Source organism: Trachymyrmex cornetzi, unplaced genomic scaffold (genome assembly GCF_001594075.2).
Source record: "Trachymyrmex cornetzi isolate Tcor2-1 unplaced genomic scaffold, Tcor1.1 scaffold127, whole genome shotgun sequence".
NCBI lineage: Eukaryota > Metazoa > Arthropoda > Insecta > Hymenoptera > Formicidae > Trachymyrmex > Trachymyrmex cornetzi.
The window spans coordinates 1,637,006-1,659,174 of record NW_017295839.1 but is presented as its reverse complement, the minus strand read 5'-3'; the positions used below and the strand labels follow the sequence as shown (position 1 = coordinate 1,659,174).

Here is a 22,169-nt window from a genome sequence, read left to right as displayed (position 1 = left end):
TCAAATTAATCAGATAATTTAATAAAAATTACGACGTCTTATGAAAAATTTATCTCTTCTCGTAAAAAACGCCTGTTTAAACAGAAAGATTACACAGTTACGAAATTATAGGACAAAAATTCTCTTTTTATGCTCTCTTTTTCTCAATATTAGATCGATATATTCGAATTGTTAAAAAAATTTTTTTTGTAATTGGTTACATTTTAATTAATATTTTCTAAATAATTTTTTTTTAAGCTTTAATTATAATTTTTAAAAATTATTTTTTTTCGTAACTTTTATTTTTCAAAACGTTTAATAAAATCATGTATTTTTTATTGAACAATTAAATAAAAAAATATAATTTTACAGAAGAAGAAATATTTTGAAGGTTTCGATGTTATTATGATACAATCTCACATCCCATGCAATAATTATTTTTTTGTTTCCAACTTTTTTCTTTATGTTATAATTAAAAATAAATAGTGCTAACAAACAAATCGAATTTATTCAGTTATTGCTATCCACTTCTAATTATTTAAATCGCAAAAAACCACTATATAATTACACTAAATAAATTTCTTTCTTTTTCCGGACATGCCTAAAACTCACTTGTATAACACAAAATGTGCAAAAAAATAATGTTTATTTTTTTAAATAAAAAGAATCGCTATCATATTTTCAAATGTACCCTCATCCTTAAAACATTTTATTAAGACACGACGTGGGATACACGTTCGATTTTCTCTGCATATTCTCAAATCTCGAGTCTAAACTCTCGACTTTTAGAGTTTACTCTAAGTTGCCTACGGACTTAAACACACGTTGGTTTCGTAAGTAAACAAAAGACGACGTGATTGCGTCGATCGCGACGAGACGTTTGGGAACCTCTGATGTAAGCAACCGACGCTAGGAAGAATCGGAGTCATCGGAGATAAGGATTCTCAATGAAGCGCACGCGGGGATAGCGAGAGCGGGGAGCAGCGGCTGAGCGGATTGGAGTCGGGCGACGTGCGACGTGCGAGGGAGACAGGTCGGAAGTGAGAGAAGAGAGGCCTGAGAGGCCCGAGAGGCACGGTGCGCGACGCCGCCGGCCGCACGTCGCGGGACTCGCCGAGTCTCTGCAGTCGCGGGAGCGACTGAGAGGGGACGACTTCGTGACTGGCTCGGTTCGGACTGTTCGGAGCAGTAAGCGTGCCGAGCATGCGCACGCCGCTGTCGCTCAGTCTCGCCGTGGCGGTCGCGGGAGTCGGTTGCCGCATTTCGTGGCGCTAATTCGATTTGAACGCATCGCTCGCGCGCGCGTAGGCGGTGCGTCGCGTCGTCGCGTCGCGTCGACCCGTTGCTCCGAATCGGTTTTCCTCAATATGGTGGATCTGGTGTTTGTGCGACACTTCGCGTCCTTCGCTTTTCCGTCGTGACAGCAAGATCGCCACGTTAACTCGACGAGAGGAAGCGCCAACAAACCGGCGCGGCGGTCGCTCTCCCGCGAGATTCGTCTCTCGTGCGTGGCGGTTCCGGCGCGTTTCAAACGGAAGTGAGAGTGTCGTTTGTGTGATCCGACGTGTCCTTCGTTACGTGCGGGGATTATTGGACTTACGTGTACTGACCTCGCGTAGGTGGGATCCGTGCGCGTATCGGAATTTCGCGGGAACGTTCCCTATCGACGAGGCACTCGTGTCCATGGCGACGACGATCAACAAGTGCGGCGGGTAACAGTTCGGCCACGTGACAACGTATATAACGCCACAGGATTCGATTGCTCTCTCTTTTCAAGTTTGTGTATCAAAAAGGTCTTGTGTCACGTGGAGTAGAGAAACATCAAGATACGTAGAACTCGTGAAAATCCGATCTCTACGATCGAATTGAATTATGTACAAATTGAACCGTTTGCTGCGAAGTTCGCTGTGATCGGAAGCGCTGCAACTTCAGACCTTCGCCGCAAATCGAACGACAGTTCGCGCGACACGTTTCACGGAGTGGAACGACGAATCGGAGCCGAGGAGACGTGACGTATCGCGTTAACTCGCGCGACAAAATCGTGGTCGTTCGGAATTTCGCGGAAGCGAAGCCGCTCGACGTTTCGCGGAAAAGTGAAGCGCCGGAAACGCAACCCGGCTCCGAGAGAGGAAGGCGGCGTGACCGCGTAGTGATATAATCGCGGGATCGTGAAAGAGACGCCGCTGCGGCCGCGGTGGCCGGTGGTTTCTTGTGTTCGTTGGTGTTTGTACCAGTAAATTTAAGCTACGCTGCTTGGAACACGTGGATGCACGCCGTCGCATCCTCATCGGCGCGCTCCTGAATGTCCGTTGGGATCCTCAGGTCAGTAAGTATCTCACTTTCAAAAGTTGTTGTACTCGTGTGGTCTGTTTTCTGTGGCTAGACTTTTGGTACATTTTTGGAACTTAAAGTGAAGTAGGTAAATGCTTGATATCTGATAAAAGCGAGAAAGAGGATTCTAGTGCAGCTAGTGCAGGAATAAAAAAAAAACAAATTTATCACGTAAAAATACAAAGTGTTCATTGCGCATAATGGCGGTCGAATATAATTTTGGATCAAATTTTTTATTGCTGATAGCGATTCTATATTAGCTCGTAACATTTTGTGCTAATTTTTTGATTGGTCATCGACTGCGGATCTCGGGAGCGGAACATCTTGTATTCTTACATTATGATTGTATTTAACGACTGCTAATGACGACGGAAATTCCGATTCTTGGAAAATCGCGGAGAAAGAGTGACTCCAAAAAAGGGGTTTTTTTCGCCCGTATTTTGGGTCCTTAATTTTTGTACTGAACTGTGTACTAAATGATACAATCATGGGGGGGGTCACTACGTCTATGCGAAAATCCGTTTTCTTTTACATTCTGTAATTAATGTTTCAATATAAGGTAAAGGTTGGCGCACAGTTCAGTTCCAAAATCGAGGGCCTAAAAAATAGGCGATTTGGGGGTTACTTTCATACGTTTTGCGGATGTTCCTATGAAATACAGCAGCGAATAGCGTCAAACTAACTTTTGAGAACTTTTTTGGTTAAATATCGCTCCTGTATGCTGATTCTGTAACTTAACGATAGTTCGGTATTGTTATGTTGTCGTTGGGTAGCTTTTTTTTACCAGGCACAAGTTGCTTTTCATTAAAACTCAAATAATTCTCATTTGTGACGTCAACCAGTGGATTCACAGGGGGAGGGGAGGGAAGCTATCTCCCCTTAGAGTTTCCATTTTTAAAAATATTTTTAATATTTCTGAAATTCTCTTAATCATAACTGTAATATTCCAAAAATATTTTCGAATGCAAAATATATTTTAATAGAAATATTTCTCATTAAAACAACATTTGTAATATAAAAGAAGAATAGATTTATAAAATATACTAAAAACTATCTTCTTATCTAGGGAAAAAATTAAATTATATATTTATTTCTGCATATATTATTCATTTGATAGTTTGTCAAAGCTGTCATGTGAACATAGCTCATTTTTTTATTGTATACCTCATTTCCAGATATATGGTATAGTTACATATTAATTAATGTAAGTTGGAAGTTTTTGATATATTTTATAGTTGGTTCTCTTGCTTCACAATCTGAAGTAGTAGTGGTGAATAAATCGGAGCCTTAAACAGACATTTTTTAAATACTAAGCTGTCAAGAAAGCTCTAAATCATCTTTCAAAAAACGGTTTTTTTACATACAGATTTATTCATAAATAATGACAGTGATCAATAATCGTTCTTTAAAAGATGATTCAAAATTGTTGACGACCCAGTATTGAAAAATATTCGAAAATTATTTAAAATATTGAAATTTTCCCTTTTTTTATTTGATTTTTGATCAGTATTTTCAAATTTTTTACGTATACGACTGATAATCACACGAAAAAAAATAATAGGCACTGTGCTAAAATTTATTCGATTTATTTTCAAAGTACTGAAAAATCTTGAATGTCACTTTACATTTTGTTCTCACATATCATTAAGCTTCGATTAATTGACGTTTGTACCATAATTGCTGACAAGTAACAAGACATTTTTATCACGGAGGAATTTCTATTGCGCTCCAATGCGCGACAGAAATTCTCGTCGATAGATACAAATTGCATTTTATTAGAGCAGCTATTTAAATTTTAAATATGAATTCGAATAGTCGCGTACACCGCATAAGATTATGACAACTGGTTGACGTTGCGATCTGACAATAAAATACATAACTCAACACTCTGTTTTTTTTCCTTCTTCTTCGTTCAACACGCGCGCAATGCGCGTTGTGACGTCAATCGAAAAGTCGATTTATTACACGTAACGACCGGTGGAAGAATAATCGGCCGAAAAGAATTTAGAAACCGATTATTGAACGTATAATTTTGGTGTTATTTATTGTGAGAAAGAAACACGAAACTTAGATCGGGGTGGAACTAATCATAAAATTACTCGTAAATTATGCAGTTGATAAGAGTGTTTTTGGTTATTTATTATGAATGCGAAACTTATAGTTAATTCGATTGGACACACTAATGCGCACTGGTGCATATTAAAGCCATTATACATGATTTAATCTGAGTGTAAAAGTGAAATGCAAATATTTTGAACGATAAACTACATACAATTTTATACAATGATTATACATCTTAATATAAATCAAAAGATTTTTGCGTTTCTTGATCTTAGAAACTAAATTTCTCGACGAATACTTTTATGCCCATTTTTCATTTTCGTTTTTTTTTTTTAAATAATATATTTTAATTATTACACACATATTCTTTAGGTAAAATAATTTTGAGAAATATACAGTCTCTATTTTATTCTTTATTAATAAATTGCTATTTAATAATTATTTTCAAAAGATAAGGTTTCTTTTAAGATATCTTCATCGTATAAATACTTTTGGCACTCACTGTATTTTACCTAACAACACAATAAAGTGTATTTCACAATTTAACCGATTTCTATAATACTAATATCATTCTCTCTAAATCTGAATCAGTGGACAGTCACTAATTACCGAGTGGCATACTTGACACTGATAATCAGTGAAGTTCAACTAAAAAAGGAAGAATGTTTGAGCATTACATAGCTAAAATACTAATATCTATACGTTAATTTCAATTTTCCAATACCATATTCATTGAATTTAAGCACTAAAACAAGGTTAGTTAGATCACATAATAAAGATTAGCTAGGTTAAGGATCTGACATTTGATTCACTGATTACCAGTGGCATACTTGGCACTGATATCAGTGATTCAGATTTAGAGAGTTTATAATAAACATATATCTTACACATTAATTTGTGTACAACTTTAATGTGCACCGGTATACTGAGTGTATCCAATTGAGTTCGGGGTGGATTAGCCGCAAAATTGTAAATCACGCAACCGATAAGAGTTTCCTCGCTTCGCCGCTATATCTAATCCTTGCCACCGAGTTCGGTATCTAAAACGAAGTGAGATCGTTAAATCTAGCACAGCTCCGATCATCCAATTAAACGCGATATCCGATCGACGTGAATCTGCGCAGCGAATTTAACGGCTGCGTAACGGAAGTGAGGTGTTGTTTACAGGAGCTGCCTAGCCGGTAGCGCGTATTTCTACATCTCGGATCGAAGCGAGAGCATACCACAGCATATAGCGTCGTGACGCGAGTACGGGGCGATGATTCGTTCGATTTATCGTAGCGACGATCGGTATCTGCCACGCCGGCGTGGCAACTCGCTCGGCCGGTGCGCGTTCATCCTGGAAGGCGAAATCCTGATTACGATTCCGCTCGATGCCGCGGTGACATCACCGTGAAATCATCATCCTCGTGGAATGTCCCGTCTCGATTAAATCTCCGCGTGTCTAGTACCGTGCTACCTGCTTCGAGAGAAAACAATTTTTTTCTCTTCTCACGTTTCCTCGTTCGTTCGTTTACAGAGTAGTGTGATGCAATATGTCTAGAATATTCAAACTTATGGTTCTAATTATTGTTTAACTTTGTCGTGAGTAATGTTTGAACAGTTTAATATTTTTTATTATCTCTTGTGTTTTGCAAGACGAAATTGCATTTAAATCTCGATCTCGTTCGACGATTAATTTGTTTGGAATATGATTGGAGAATATGGATTTATTTACTTTACGATATCGTACAAAGCGAAGGAATCGTGTTAATGAAATCAGATGATGATACTTTATAATTGAAGTCTTTTCATTCAACACTCCTGGTATGATTCTGAATGAATACTGCAATATACAACTGAAAATTATGAATGCCTCAAACGCACGTTAAAAGAAGCGTGTTTATTTACGCTTACTTCATAAATTACGCGTGAACGAAAAGAAGCGATCGTCATACGTTGTTATTTCGTACGTGATTAATGCAGTATATAATAGCTGCGTTCAGCAGAAAAAGGAGCTTTGCAACTGTTGTAAGATTCTTTAATTTATTATATACATTTAGATTTAGAGTGAGCTATTAATATAATAGTAAGAACTAATTATATTAAAAAATCTTAACAATTGCAAAGCTATTTTTTCTGCTGAACGCAATCATTGATGTGCGTTTCTTGGAATAATAACACAAATATTTTACACCTTAGCAGTTTTAATTCATTTTACAGTGTGCGTGATGACTGATGATGAATAAGACAGTTGATACTGTCATGTGCTGTTAATTTGACGTAATCAAAATAATACGATATTTAATAATAAAAATTAAGCAATTAAAATATTTTCAGAAATTATTATATTAACTATATAAACTATAACAACATAATAATAATAAGCTATAAATAAATAATAAAATCACGTTGCTTATATCGAAGAATCGATTATGAAAAGATGTTTATACTTTGCAAACTAATTTATAAGATAGAGTTTTTCGAAAAAAAAAACGCAACATAAAGGTTATAAGAATATTATTATACGTTTAAAGATAAAAAATAATATTATACGTTAATTAATTAAAATTAATTATACGTTTTCTACAGTAATCTACTTGTAAGAAGAACTGCATTTTATTATTATTTATGATGCTTGATGAAAATCTAAGCGATAATAGTGAAGAATTCTTATGTATATCGTTGCTATGTTCGCATTTCGTGCAGAAATTGCAACGCGGCAATTTACATAAAGCGAGCAGTTATCGCGTCGCTCGTAAATAGACGTAATGCGATTGCGAAACTCAAAGCTTTCTGCATTACGTCGACAATGGCAACGCTCGATTTCTTAATTCAAAGCGGGAGGGCGAGTTATTTCTGCCAGGCGGATCGCAGCAGAGAAGTATGTAGCTTTCTGTTTGCAACTTAAACTCTTTACATGACTGGACACTAACAACACAGATTCACAGTTATTTATGAAAAAGGATAAAATCTCTATGTAAGATCTATGTTAAAAAGACCTTCTGTTTCGAGTTTCTACCTCCGTTTTACTTTTTATTATTTTTTGTAAACTACATATTAAGTTCTTTTCGCTTTGCTTATACTTTTTATATACACTCAAAATCTTCTCTTTCTCTCTCACTTCAACGTCTGAATGTATATTTATTTTCTTTTAAGTTCAAAAATTTTTGAAGAGATTTCAAACAACGCGAATAGACCTATTCAGAGGCTTGAAAAACTTGCGTGGAAACTGCGGTTTTTTTTATCACGATTCGAGGGTCATATTATTGATTGACCACGAGACTGTAAATAAACGCTACCTTATTGTATCAGTCAGAAAACGCAGAGAGATGAGATACCCTGCTGCGTCGTGAATGACGTTTATCACGTTCAATTAAATATCGCTGCTTCTCCTTCCGAGAATGACGAATCACACGGATATTTTTGCTCTTCGCGGTATGTACACGTGTTTAAAACGCAGCCTATCAGCTCCGATAAGATTTCGTCTATGATTTTTGGAAACTAATCAATGTTTGTTGATTTATCGTTAACAAGATACGTAGCAGAGATGTTTCGATTTTAAGTGGCTAATACAAGGAATGTAATGGTTATTATCGATCACCCACTAAGAACAACCACCGTTGTTTAGATCGTTAATTATCGACACGCAAGTGATCGTTTCATGAAATTTATTATGGAGGAGTAACGACGCGTCTTCCTTTGTTCATGATGATGAGCGAGCTATGACTACTTTATTGCCAAGCTTCCAACGAAACACGTGGTCAGCACGTGTGGCTGCTCTTCCGAAAAGCTTCATATATTTTATGTGATATACTCCAATCATTCAACGGAAGTACGTTCTTTGTTCAGGCTACTACCTTTTACAAACTATAAGTCATTAATAATAGAAAACGGATGAAACTGTCATCGACCAAGTTTATCAAAGCTTTATTTTATTCTGAAAAATTATAATATAAAGTATCATATAATTTATTAGTTGAAGAGAAGTTAAAATTGTTTAAAATTCTTAATTTCTAAAACGTATGTTTAGTTGTTAATAAAATTTAAGTATTAAATTTCACAGACATATAATATGATAAATTGAATGTGTAATGATCTTTGATGGCGTCATTTTTCTATCATATATTTTATAGACTCTATAAATATTATAAACTTTCACAACTTTCATAGATCTTTGATTTTATGTAATATCTTATGTGTAGGAAAAAAAAAGAAATAATTGTTAGACGTTTCCGATGTACAGGATTAATTACGTTGTCGATGATCCTCTGACTCCACTTCGCTTCCTTCTTGATCCTTCAACTTTTACGTACCGCCGCGAAGTTACTCGTGTCCCCTGCATGATTTACATCCCGCATTTATGACGCAACGTAAAATCGCGCGAAACTTTCCGCGAGCCAACCCCAAGTGCCGGGAGCGCTCTTCTCCTCGCGCGCCTCTAAACGACTGTATATCTCGATGGGTGATGTGTGAAATATTTATGCGCGATCCGGGCTTTATTCCTCGGAATACGAGTGCCGCGAGGAGCAGCGGTAATACGTTTGTATCGTTGTGAGGGAAATTGGAAAGCGGGAGCCTTTGCGCGTCGCAAGCACTTAAGAAAAAATGCGGCTTCGTTCCACGGTTTCAAGGTCTATTTAAAAAATTCAAATATCAGCGTTGACGGAAATTTTCTTGTTTTATCTTTCGATATCTGCGCAGAAAAGTAGCGTGGCTAAAACGTAGCTGCAAATTCACTCAAGCGACCTTCTAACGCGGACGGAAAACGTTAACGGCGCGAAGGCAATTGCGCGTGGGAATTTAATTTTCTTACCGCCTGCCGGGGCCGGTTACGCGCGCGGTAATGACCGGTACTTATTGTGTCATTGGGTCATATTTCTCGAGGAATTATGGTTATGCTGTAGCGCGCTTCTTTGAAATCGAGCCCGCGGCCTATCCAGGCCTATCGGCTGTCCCTCCAACGAGGGACGGCCCTAAAGACGACCTCCGTTAACCAGGATTACCGTCGATAGAATACGAGGTGTAATAATCTTATAATTTTTTATAGAGTTTAAAGAAATTTATTTTAATCCAGATTCTAAAAATAGCAGAAAGTTAAAATTTTAAGATGATTCACGCCCAAATCATATTATCTGTGTTATATAAAAATTTTATGTGTAAAAGCTTTGGTATAAATCGAAATAAAAAACAAATAAATTCCTAATGTTAATGGTTGTTAGAATATCCTTAAAAAAATAACAAGATCTTATTGAATAAAAATAAAATGTCTAATTAACTATCTTGTCGGAATTTATTGTGTTGCTTTGATATTTAAAAAAGATGTTACTTAATTTTATTTTAATATAAGAATATTTTTTTAATTTTTAGTATTTTTTATTGATAAAGAAACCACCAATTCAGAAATAAATAATGTATTGGTATTGATACGACAAAATAGTGAGGAGCTATCGAGTTATCATAGTCTATCAGTAAAGATAATCAACAGGGACGTAAAGGAGAAGTATTTATTGTGATTAAATCGTGATTCAAATATGCAAATAGGCGCCGTCGATCTAGTCGATCACTCTGATTGATTACATACACGCGTATACATCGATACGTCGAACTATCCTTGTGTTGCGAGGAGCACAATTGACAATCGAGGAAATCGACAGCAATTACAGTCAATTAAATAGTAAGAGGCTATTGTCACTGTTCGGTACCTCGATAAAGAGCGTTTCACTTCACTCGTGCGTGAAATGGAGTGAGGGCGGAAGAGAGAAAAATCGACACGCGACGATCACGGCAATGTGTGCTGGTTACGAAAATATTTCTCTGTTTAATGCCGGAAACTGACTATGTGGGTGGTCTTCCGTCGATAGAGCAGTCGATAGAGCGCGATAAAACCGACCTCAATGTCGTAGAGATGCTTGTTGCCAGCACGGGATCAAGAAGCGATCTCGAAACACGACGAAGAATCGATTCTTTGATGCATTCGAAGCAGCGTGGAGTTAAGTAAACATCGAGTCAAATATGAAATCATGTGAACATTATTTTGATATATTGCAGTCTGAACTAATTACTGTACTGCTCAATACGCGATCTGTTAATGCGTCAACAACACTTAACAGAATTCAGCAAACGCAAAGTTTTTTGAATGCTCATATAACACAATTAATTATTTCTCAATTATTATTGGATTAATTATTATTACATATTTTTCATAACTTTCTCTATATAAAAATTTAATGTCGAAAAAGTTTAAGGCAACCTGTATATTAAAAGTTAGAATGTATGTTTTGAAAAAGTTGCGGCGTAAATAAATGCCAGCAGGCCTACTTTGTCCAGGCGACGATGAAGAGTCGCGCCGAGAAGTCATTGATAGTACCGGTATCAACGCCTCTGGAGAGCTTCTCGTCTCGCATAAGGATTAAGTTCTCCGAGGTTGTTTGTAAAGACCTAACGCATGAATCATATCATGTCCCTTCCTGCTTGCCTACTCCGATATTTGCTTGCGGTTAGTCATACATATTTGTGGCTTGCTAAAATCCGAAGAAAAATGTCGAATTTGTTTCTGCTAATGTTGCAAAATTGATCTTGCTTTTAATACCATTACTTTATGTTACTATATGTGAGAGTACTTTAGAATTTTCGATGCTCGAAAATATTGTCATTTTAAAACATTTTATCTATTCACGTTGTTTAGGTCTTATTAGTAATTTTTATTACGGCATTTGTAAAAAACTAATATTTTATTAAAATATTGACAAGCTTTGTCTTTAAGTGAATATGAAACACGCTATTACCACACTAGTTTATTAGTATGAGCGTTTAATATTTCCACAAAAATATCAAATATTACCATAAAATCGTAGTTTAAAATAATATATTATCCTCGTAACATTTATACAACATTTTTGGCATTTTCTACTGCTAATACTTATTACTATTGCAACATATTTTATTCCTTATTAACATTCGGTATGCATATTTAACATATTTCATCATTTAATGGTTAATATTTATCTCACAAAAACACATCGTTTGTATGGGATTTGTAAGTGTGTCATTTTTATGACACATAATTTACTTTCTTTCTTTACGAGTATGATATAAGATATAATATAAATAGATTATAAATTTCTCGTTACTGATGGGTTTATAGACAAAAGTGAATGTTCTAGCATGTATTAGTGTCTCAACGTAATTTATTCGAATATTATTTTCTATTAATCGATTCGTAAAAAGCTTATTTCGCAAGACGCATATCAAAAACGACATTTAGAATGCACGAAATAACTACCTTCCGTCGTGCCCAGGAATGCTCATAAAACTTATTATTTTGTACTTATTTGATCTATAAATGTATAATGTAAGATTAATTGGATGATTGTTACAATTTTTTAAATATTGAATTTATTGTAAATGATCAACTTTCTACTTATTTAATGGATATAAAATTATTAAGAGAAACAGTACTTCTGAATTATCATAATTGATAAATTTACTTTAATATTGGAGTAAACTATACTACATTTGTTTAATGACTGGATTTATGGATGAGAATGAAGAAACAAGGATAAAAAGAAAAGAGAAAGGAAATAAAAGAGATGATAAAAAAGAAAACGCAAGGAGATATACGTGATATAAGGATCTGCTAGATTGACTTTTTGTTTAGACATAAAAGGTTGCCCGTTTATCTGTGACACAGACTTGGATGTCACAAGAAAGATCCATCGTTTTCATCAGACGATGAGCAATGAATCGCTAGGACCGCAAGAAGGGAGGATTCTCTGTAAGGATCATCGATACATCTCTCTCTTTAACCATTCGCAATCTCCTCTCATCCCTGTTCGTCCTTTACGTATCAGAATCGACCGTGTGTAAAACCAGTTCTGCGACTTGGGGATGGCGCGAGAGGATAGAGTATCTTAGCTCGCGAACTCGCGACTATTCCAGAGCAAAATGGATCATGCTGATCACGCTTCATTAATTTTTTCTTATTCCTATTCTTTATCGTCATCCTCATCGTTGAATCGTGCATTTAGCATCTGCTGTATCTGCTGTATGCGATTTCTAATAATGTTTCTCTTCAAATACTAAACGACTTTATCGTGGATACGGAAAAAAACATTAAAATTATATTTTTATTGATATATATTAGTTTTTAATTTATTTACTTTTATTTTGTGATATGCCTAATGACATTATGTTTACAATTAAGTAGACAAAATTTTTGCTTTTTAATGTAAATATAGGTTTAATTTAATGTGATTAGAAATACACATATATTTAATTGACGCATATATAATTATGACCTGAGAAAAAGTTCTTAATTTTGAAAACATGTAATACGAGAAAATTTATTCGTACAGGTTAAAGTCGTGCATGTCTCGTGATAGAAGCAAATGCAGATACTTTGCTTTAATAAATTTGATCAGTTCAGCCTACTGCAAAAATAACGAAACACGGTGAACCGACTGGAAACTACATTCGATTTAATTTTGCGTACATCGTGATTTTAACGTAATTCACAGTTATATGGCGTTTATATTGCGGGATTCAACGCGAACGTTTGCCGCGCGCGTCGCGACAAGATATCATAATTCTAAGTTCTACGACCCGTACAAGTATATCGGCGTTGCACTTTCGAGATCCTTTCGCGCAGGATTGAGACGGTAGATAAGGGCTCTCACAATGTAAAGCAGCCTCTTCTCTGACGCGATCCGAAGCCCGTAGGAGCGAGTCGGACGATCTCCACGGATAACCGACGGCCGTCAGTGAAGTAGAAGTACAAGATACTCGCCGTTCAAAATGCAACGAGCTATCGCAGTGGAAGCACGACCACCGCGCGAGTTATTCGCCGCCGTTCGAATGCCACGATGCAATCATTGCTGAAGAAGCACGACCACCGAGCGATCGTATTAACCTCATGATGGGAAAAGCTCGGTCGTTCTGTCACTTTGGGAAATATTTTATCCTCATTTATGATCAAGAAGAAAAACGAGATCATGCACGATATATTGAAGGAATCTGGAATAACGAGAGAAATTCAGAAAAAAATAAATAAAATAGACGGACTGAAATTTGTATTGAGTTAGAAGTAATTCTTTTTATTTATTTGATTATTTTTTACTTTAAATTATTTGCGAGAGTTTCGAATAATAAGTGCGACTGATTCTAATTCTGGATACTGAACGGACTGGGGCAGCTCTCTTCTTTACATTGCTTAAACAAACATTGTGTCGGATCCGATTCGAGACACATCGTTTTCTTATTCTCTTGTAGACGTTGCAGCGATGGACTGTTTATTTGTATTACTGCAATAGCTCAAGCTATGACCTAAATGTTTTCTGACTATCTCACAGGGTGCAGAGAAATTTACGTTAACTGAGCTCTGAAATGTGCACGAGACATAACTCACGTGATAAATTCAGTAGATTGAATTTAAATTATGAGCGAAATAAAATTAAATGAAATAAATTACATATACTCGTAGATTAGTGTTGCGAGGGAGGGAAAGAACCGGAAAAGAATCAGGGAAAAAACCCGGGAAAGAACGGGAAAAACGTTTCTTCTCTCACTTTGAGGGAAAAAACCCGTATTTTCTTTACATATGGCGACATATATATACTCGTAGATTAGTGTTGCGAGGGAGGGAAAGAACCGGAAAAGAATCAGGGAAAAAACCCAGGAAAGAACGGGAACGAAAAACGTTTCTTCCCTCACTTTGAGGGAAAGAACCTGTGGCCACCGTATTTTCTTTACATATGGCGACATTAGTGACAATGGCGATACTATCAGTTAATACGAATCAACGCGTATCAGTTATATTAACTATCTATAGTATCTATAATACTTATATCTATGGCCTATGGTTGTAACATATCTTTAAGTGTTAACTAAATTTTGTAAAATTTTGTAAATACACTGACTGTTCAAAACAATTCTTTGATTTATGAAGTGTCACGAGTGCACGAATGCTCCGTTGGAGTTTTCGTTTGTTCACCCTTAGTTCAAAAGTTATACGAAATTTAAATTTTGGAGGGCCAACTTCACGCTGCCCCCCCCCCCCCCAATATTAAAAAATCAAATATTTTTTTCTGCATTTATTTGCTCATTGTTTGTGTTTGTTCACAAATGCTCGCATTCGAATGGAATGAGCGCAAAAATTTCTTTTTGTGGATATAGGTAGCGCCTAAATAGCGCATTATTCCATAATTTTTTCATTAAGGTTTGGTTAAGTGGGGGGGGGGGGCAACTAGGCAGACGTGACTTAGAGGTGAATATGACTGTTCGCTCCAAGAGGAAAGTGCCTTAAGGATTGCAGCGCAAAAATCAAAAATGCCTGGAAATAGTAGCGTATAAATATCGCATAAATCCTGTGTATTTAATTTTCCAAATCGGTTGTTTTTAACGGACGGGAGGGGGGACTGACTGCCTGCCTACGCAGCACCCCCCACAAAACAATTTTTTTTAGCTAAACGGAATGAGCACAAAAATTTTTTTTTGCGTATATGGGTAACGCAAATAGCGCATTATTCCATAATTTTTTCATTACAAAATTGTTACTATTATTATTTGTGCCTCCTTTTTATTGTAAGCTGTTATATATTTAGTATTTTTTAACATTCCATTCAAGAAATTAATATCAGATGCCATCTTCCAAGATTAAGGTATAGATTTATTTTGTGTGTGCTAAGGATTTGATATTTTTATAATTACTTATGTTAAAAAGGCTGTTTTTTCCCAATTCCAGGTTCTTTCCTCGGAAAAATTTCGGGAAAGATATAGGTTTTTTTCCGACGATTTAAATTTCCCGGGAAATTAACAACACTAATACAGATATGAAAATGATACACTGATTCTCGATATAAATAATATATATTATATATAATATATAAATTTATATAAACATATATGTATATACTTATTTATTTATATATATTATAAAGCGTTAAACGCCGATACATTATTTACTCAGAGGGAAGTTTGTTACTTAATAACGATCATTTTCGAGCTTGTTATTAAGTTTTCGCGTATTCAAGTCACGAGGTGAATCGTATGAAACACGCGATAAACTGTAAATCGTGTGATAATAACTCTCGTCACGCAATCTTCACGATCACGTTATGTCGATATTCCCGCACGACTCCGTGTACATTTTACAAACGCGATAAATCAAGACGTCGCACTATGCCCATTTTCATGCTTTCTATCTCATCGTTTCCCTATTACGCTCGTGCAGCATACGCCTACTAACAAAATGAAGTCTCGTTAAATGGCATGGAGAACGTGAAAATGAAAATAGATTGCCGTAATTCAGGAAGAAGATGCATAATCACATTTAATAATCTTTAACCTTTATCTCTTATTATTGCTCAGCTTCTCTTGAGGGAAAATAAGTGCCACAATGTTGCAACATGAAAATAAGAGGGATGGTTTCAGGATATTAGAATTTCAATTCTTTCAAATCTATTCAATAAATGTAAAGTAGTTTATAAATGAAATAAAATTAATCTGCAATCATATTTTACACACACATTCTCTCTCTCTCTCTCTCTCTCTCTCTCTCTCTCTCTCTCTCTCTCTTTCTGTCTTTAATTTTTTTGTACTATTGTAGGCTTTCAAAAAGTATAAAAAAATTCAGGATTACTTCTCTACATCTCTGTTATATTATCCATAGTTTTTTTACGAGATATTTTATGAGGTAGAGAACCGAACTTTGTCATGTTTTAATTCAGAGAAAGACAGTGAAATTTTGTTTCTGCCAAAAAGACATAGATTGCAGACGGAGGATCAATATAAAATTTTATTGTTTAACGGAATATTTTTTATTATATAGTGCTTTTTTAAATTTTATTTAGCTTGCGACAGAAGATATTAAGGATATATTTTTGAACATTTAATTAATGCTATTTGTGATTCGAGAGAAATGGTTAAAACAGAATGTGTCGTGCCAGGATGAATGCTACAAGAGACTGAGTATGTGCGAACCGTAAGAACGTATGAAGTCGTAAAAGTAACAAAGGGACCACACATACGCGGATGATACGTTTGATCCTTGAGCGTGACGAAGAATGCACTAAAGAAGGGATTCTTAACGATCTGAATTCCACCAAGTTAACTCGGGAGTCAATCGGGAAGAATCTTTAAGGCGAGAGCTACGCTTGTTATAAATTTCTCAGTTAATTATATCTAAGGATTCAATAAACATTTTATTGCGCACATTCCTACAGGCGTACTCTCGCAAAGAACTCAATTTACCGCAACAGATGTTGCAGATAATTCGAGAATAAATTGTTGAAACGACAACTTCCGACATTCTTACAATTCTCATTAACATTTCTTAAATTCTCTCGAAAATTACATTCTTCTGATTTTTTATTGTAATAAAGTTTATTCTCGTCCGTTTTTTGTGCTATAAGAAAAAATTTTATTGAATTGATACTTGATTCGCTACTTTATTGGCCAACGATGTACTCGTATAATTTTTTAAACTACTATAATTGAAAAAAATGACTTAAAATAATTTGTATAGATATAAATATATCATAGAAAATCATAGAAAATATTTAACATAATCAAGATTAATTTAATAATTATATTAGCTTAATTATATGTCTCTCTTTCGCTCTTTCTCTTTTTATAAGAAAAAAAGTGTTTTTTAAATTAAAAATTCATATTTACAGTCTGTGTTTATATATAGTATTAGCATATTTGGTAAAAAGACTTTCATCACACATTGATTGCTATTTGCCGAAAGAGATTTCCAACCATAAAGATCTTTCTTTTAATGTAAAACCGGAACCAACTATTCCGCGACGAATGTTTAGAGTCATTTAGCAGTCGCTAAACGCCGCGGGTAGCCTCCTGAGCGACGAGCTCCTTTCAGTTCAAGTTTCCATCCATTGAATACCTCGTAGCGGGTTCTTCGAAGGGAGAGAAACGGAGAGAGGTTGTATGGAGGCCTTGCAAGGTTACCTATCTCTTAGCGAGGTCTACGAACTACTTTCGAGTCTACCTATGTACATTTGATATTCACAATTCTTTTAGGCAATTTAAGAATAAGTTACTTTAATACATACATAAAATAAGGAATGGGAGAAATAAAAATTGACAGACAAAAATATATTTTATAATTTATATTACTTTTGATTATTTTTAATTTAAATTAATAATAATTCAAAATTATTATTAACATATATATATGTACACAATTATTATGTATTATCAATATTAATTCAAATTTCGATTTTCATGTATTGCACAATAAGGAAAGGATAAACCAAGTTTATATTAATATTCGAGATATCTTAATCTTTCATGTTACCCAACATCTTAAATTATTCAGTCAAATTCACTATAGTGACTTCGGTTAGATTGGATAATTGGACAGACTTCCATGGTAATTTCCTCTTGACGTTAAATATTCACGGAAGTTACGAGCAGAATCGTGGGTGCTCGATTTCCGCGTGACAAAATCGTTTTCTCTGTTCATCTTGGAGAGTCGGCATACCGAAGTGCACGTTGGCACGTTAATTTCTGACTGTAACAGGGCAGCGCGGTCGCGTCGCGAGCGTAACGCTTTGTAATTACCGGCCGTCATTATCGTGCTACTCGACTTGACGCGATGATTACGGTGCACCGGACAGGAGCAAATCGAGAGTGCTACGGTGCGTGGTCGCGCGGAATACCCTGAAGCGCGAGTGCATCGCGAGGCCAGGTAGTTCACTGGGCCCCGATTAACGTCGCCTGACGGGGCCCTTCCTGCGGAATTATCAGCACGGCGAATTGAATTTTCGCCGGCAGCGATTCGAGTCACGAGCGCATGCCGTTATATTGCAAAGGACGTGACGTTCTAATGCATCGGTTAGAATGCTAGATGTTTGATATTCCAGTTAGCCAAAGTCTTTCGACATTAACGTATACATGCATTCGTTGCGTCGGATTTGTTGTCGCGTAGCTAGTACACTGTTGTTGTAGCATCGTGAAATCGTTTTACTGTCCGTTTACCGATGACATTATCACATCAGCGATACTCGTCCGAAACTTATTCGTTTTCTATGTCTCGAGGTCAGCACGTATCAGCAGTTCCATTCGTAGAGACGCCATAAATTATTTATATTAGGAAACGTGCCGATAACCATACCAGTAACGGAACTGATAATAGCAGTATGGAAGAAGTATGGAGAACGCAGCTATATTAACCGAATGACTGTACACAACAATGATAAAATATTCTATGTTCCTGTAAACTTACGATTCCAGTGTATTTGTCTGTAGAATGATTTATGTTTTATTTGTATAGGTTGTAATTTTTAAATATCTAAATTTAAATTAAAAATCTAATTTTCAAATTAAATTACTTTTTCAGGTTTTCTGTTTAATTTTGATTTTTATAATTTTATACGTTGACGATTGGGCCACATTGGTGTATTTTGAAATTTTTATTAATAGGAACATCAGTGATATAATAAAATCTTTAAATTGTTACGTTCAAACGATTTTATATGGTTTATTTAATATACTTTTATTTTCTGCTTTGATTGATTAAAAAACCTTAGCCGGAATTAATTTGTTATTACTGACAATATCTCTTGACGTATTGAGAAAGTAATGGCAAGAGGAGAAGAAGCAACAAAGTTCTTTTTGACAAAATTCTCCGCATTTCAGAACTGGTTTTAAGTCGAGTCGGCTAATTGGAATTAAATGCAGTTTCTCCCGCCCGTCGCGGCTGCATTTATAAACAGCTGAATGACAAATACCGCGATAGCGACAGTAATTAGGTATACACGATACCTCCATTTCCATGTAAAGGCTCTTCCTCTTCTTGATATCTCGTCCGTCTTTCTTTCGCCGCTTGATCATTCGAGTTCTGATTGTGCTCCAGTGGACTTTGAAGTCCGAATGAACTTTGACATGTGCACGCATAATTATACACGATTTTACATGTCGATGATAACGCATTGATGCTAACAAATATCGTTAATCAAATACGAATACGATTATGCTTTTTAATAGATTTATTATAAAAATAGAACAAAAGAAGCATAATCTTTAAAATCTTTGGAATCTAACCCTAAAGAATGAAATTTCTGAAAAATTGAGCTACCTCTGTCTGAAGCTGGCCTCCCCCATTTTCAAAATTTGGAAAAAATAAGCAGAGCTCTCAGGGAGGTCATTCCGGGGAGCTTATAAAATTTGACACAACAAGCTTCTCCGAGTGTCGTGTGTTCCTGATATTAAAAAATTAATTAAAAATATATAGCGGTCACAACTTTGTTTAAAATTGTAGAGTGTACTATGCTAGAACTAAAAAGAACTGTCGCTAGAACTGCTATAAGCAACCAGCACAACACTTTCTTCAAATGTCGTTCTGTCTTCTATATTTAAAATATATAAAAATTAATAATTGTTGAAATTTTGTTTTTAAATATATTAGAATTATTAGAATTCTAGTAAATCTAACGGGAACTGTTGTCAAAAGTGATAATGTTTATTCGTTTTTTTTTGTTCTTTAGAGTGTAGTGCTAGATTCGTAAAGTCATATTTTTATATTTGATTTTTTAATATAAAAAATGCGTAACTTTTTTCATTTTTATATAAAACTGTAGAACTGTAAGAAGAGTGCTATTGGAACTGTAAATATTTTTTTATGTTAATAGAATGCCGTGCTAACTTCACAGATCTATTTTAAAGAGTGTATAATAACGTTACTCACACATGCTGAACTTAATAAAACTTAACAATTCGTTGGAATACATTTAAATATGTATATTTATTATAAATAATATTTTTATATGCATTCGATTGTTTTTGGCTCATTAATGTATCAAGCAATAAAAAGAAATTAATAATAAATACAACGAATAATATTTACATATTGTTATGTATTTATAATAGTCATTATTATTCATTGAAAAATTCTGTCAGATTGCCTGAGGTGGAAAGAATGCGTGCACCTGCCTGTTTGTACCTTGTATTACTCAACTAAATGTACACAAACATTTAACGAGTGTTAAACCCATAAAGGTGTTGCTGACACTACCGAGCTTGACGCCTCCGCTTCTTCGTTCGATATGCCGTTACTTTCTCGAGGCAGGGTAAGCATCTGAAGCAGAGATTTTGTTACATGAGAAAAAAATGGTATTCCCATGGCCAAATATTAAGCACACTATTTTAACTTTTTTATTGTTTACTCTTCTCTCTGGTGAAACTTATATTTTTTAATTAATTATTACACTTAATTATTATTTTATTTTGCACATTAAGCATATGTTATATTTTTGATTCTTTATTTTATTTTTATATTTTATTGTGTTGTAATTTTAAATTATCGTTTGTCATCGATTATTTTTATTTTTTAAAATAAAATTAGTTTGAGAACTGCATACCTATATTATATTTAACTCGAGATTTGCTTGAATTAGATTAGATGTATTATAAAAGAAAAACTGCACAAAATATTTTGACAATCTAAACATTATTAGTTTTTTCAAACATTATTAGTACAGTTGAAGAATAATATTTCTTCCTCGCTCAAATCAACTAGAATAAATTAAAGTCCATTTCTATTCATATGATGATTCGAGCGTATCATCTTGCAAAGAATTAGCATGACATTAAGCGTTAGCTTGCAATTCACGAATATGCTGGATAATACCAATGCGTGTCTCTCAGACTGCTGAATCTTTGAATTTTAAGGAGGGTAATCTACATGTTTTGCATCTGGATGTCCCATTGTCTAATATTCGTGTATAAATTCTACGTTTATCTTAATAAATTCCTACGTATTAGTCGCTTAATATATTTTATCACTATTAATTTTGTTTTTATCAACTCTAAAATGATGTAGAATCAAATATGATCTCAATATTTTTTCTGACATTAAGAATTTTTATAAAGTATATCTGAATGGCTTGTTACGATAAATTCCTGTTATTATATTATTTATTATATTTCTAATTTAATATAAATACATTAAATTTCAGCACATGCAATACTTTTTTACGTAACTTTCTATAAAACTGTGTAGAAAGAAGGGTAAATTTTTTGCTAATTTTTTTTTGTGAAAAGGAAGTTGTGAAAAGGATTGTTGAAATGGATCTACTTGAAAGATCTCTAAACAGAATATATATACAGTTTAACTTCGCGTGCGTTCGCCTTTCCTTCTTTTGTTGCGATGGCACCTCCCGCTGCTTTTCGGAGAACGATGTCAATGAGTCTAGACAAGGAAAATAGTTCGTGTTCGCAATTGTACGTAGCGAACGGCTGCGAAGGTTAATAGGCTGGTTATTGTGTGATTCACATAAGTTAGTCGAAACCTACATTTAACAAATTCTCCAGCAGTTGTCTTCCTACATTGGCAATTTTCCTTGGAATGTGCAAAAATTTTTCGAACGTTATTTTTCGACATATCAGCTCTGCTGTGTCGAAGTAGTTAATAGAATTAATGTTTGCGGCAGCTTTATTGGAACACGGGGGCCAGACGGAATAATTTAACATAAATTACAAGCGAGATAACGGTTGCAATAGCGATTAATTGCGGATTAGCCTGACAGATGGACAAGCTAATAAAATGAATTTAATAGTCGCGTTTCAAATTCGGAACGGCAAATAATGCGAGCTTACGGATGTAGTCCTCTATACCGGCCGGGTCCCACAAATGCGTTACATAAAGTATCGGAGGGGGGCTCCGGGAGCAAGGTCCCTATGATTATGGTCGATGCACATGCACAGAACACGCACTGACGCAATCTGCACGGCAGTTCGAATGACCGCAATTAACCTTACGTAACTCGGCCTTCCTTGGTGGTCCTCTAACTATCCGCGGC

The 22,169-nt window shown here is 35.2% G+C and overlaps 1 protein-coding gene across 3 annotated transcripts in view; it reads left to right on the top strand.

Annotated features, from left to right (window-relative positions):
- The first annotated feature begins 1,226 nt into the window (after nucleotides 1–1,226).
- Nucleotides 1,227–22,169, top strand: part of cv-c (RhoGTPase activating protein) — a 252,416-nt gene continuing 231,473 nt past the window's right edge. For 2 of the 3 annotated variants that reach the window (XM_018522064.1, XM_018522061.1), the window contains exon 1: nucleotides 1,227–2,301. The gene's annotated coding sequence lies outside the window, so the exon portion shown is untranslated. Of the gene's footprint in view, nucleotides 2,306–22,169 lie in introns of all 3 variants that reach the window. The other variant, XM_018522062.1, reaches the window with a different exon arrangement.